Below are 1,491 nucleotides of genomic sequence, written 5' to 3'. Positions count from 1 at the left end.
GAGAGAGAGAGAGAGAGAGAGAGAGAGAGAGAGAGAGAGAGAGAGACAGGAGCGTCAGCCACACAACATAGACAGCCGCCATATAAATGAATTTAAATCTGAAAAAAGAGCAAAGAATGTCAGTCCAGGTGTTCCTCAGTGGCAAAAGTCCCACTAAGAGGCTGTTCTTGAGCAGGACTTGAGAGAGCAGTGGCCTGAGGCCAGGCGGAAGTTTAGGGACAGTCACAGTTGGACTGAGCTGTAGAGAGTGGGCAGAACCCCTGGAGAGCCCAGCTGGGATGTCATGGCACCTCCAACTCTGACAGATGCCCCTGCCCCCAGCCCAAATGTTCACTTCAAACTCATCCCCTTTGGTGTCTCTACAAATACCCTGGCAGTCAGGAAGCTCCACCCAGACACCCCCTCTAAGTCAGGGGTTCGGGGCGGTCACTTCTTCCATGGGTGGCAGCTACTCTCTAGAGCAGAGCTGAGGGGGTCCCACAGGCTGGGAGGGGGGAGCCTGTGCCCTGCTGGCCTGGCCCAGGGTCAGGAGGAGCCCAGGCCACACCAGTCACTGAGATGAGCATTTGTCTAAGGCCCAGGAAGGAGGGAGAGATGGAACAGGGTCCCCCTCAGCTCCTGGGGGAGGGGTAACATCAGAGTGGGGAAAATTACTGTTTCTTTCTCATTTTCTCACTATCCCAATCCACTGAACACACCCAGAGTGAGGGGGATCCTCAGTGCGGGGTGCCCACTGCCTGCCCAGGCAGCCATACAGTGTTAAGTCTGATCAGAAAATCCCTCTTGATAGTGCTCTGTGATGGGAGGAGACAGGGTGGGAGAGGGGAGGTGATGACAGAGGCTGGGCCTCAAAACTTCTATAGAAATGACCAATTTCTGGCCTCTGTTCAAACAGAATAAGGAAACTTTTTAATATACTAGGCCTTGAAATACCTGAAATCTGTTTCATAGCAGCCGAAACCTAATAAAATACCTGGGTGTTTGTCTTGTGTTGGTGAAATGTTCTAACTCACCATCACCAGAAACGAGAGTCCTCCGGAGCTGCTCCCTGTGTGACTGCGTTGCTGTCCCTGCAGGGCCGCCACAGGTGTTGTGGGCCCCACCCCACTGCAGACCAAGGCAGTCAGGACACAGGAAACTACAAATCCCGTCATCACTGAGGGGGTGCTGGGAACTGAGGGGGAGCTAAGCAGCCAAGTTTGGTATAAACCAGACACGTGGACCTTGGGGGGGACTTATTCCTCCTGCCCCCCCTCCTCCTGCCCCTCTTGCCCCCCACTCCTTGCCCCCTGCTCCTCCTGATCCTCCTGGCTCTTGGCTGTCCCTGGCTCTCAGCAGCCTTTGGGATTCCAGGTCAGTGGAACTGGCAGGACGCATCACCTATTTAACTCCCTCTCTTTCTCCCTGAGTTATTCCTTTCCTCATTTCCCTTATGTTTGTAAGTAAACCCTTGATCAACCTTTCTGTGTGCCTGCAGTTGGGTATTATTAT

Source organism: Condylura cristata, unplaced genomic scaffold (genome assembly GCF_000260355.1).
Source record: "Condylura cristata isolate star-nosed mole 26May11 unplaced genomic scaffold, ConCri1.0 scaffold00055, whole genome shotgun sequence".
Taxonomy (NCBI): Eukaryota; Metazoa; Chordata; class Mammalia; order Eulipotyphla; family Talpidae; genus Condylura; species Condylura cristata.
The sequence above is the reverse complement of the archived record's forward strand: the minus strand, read 5'-3'. Positions refer to the sequence as shown.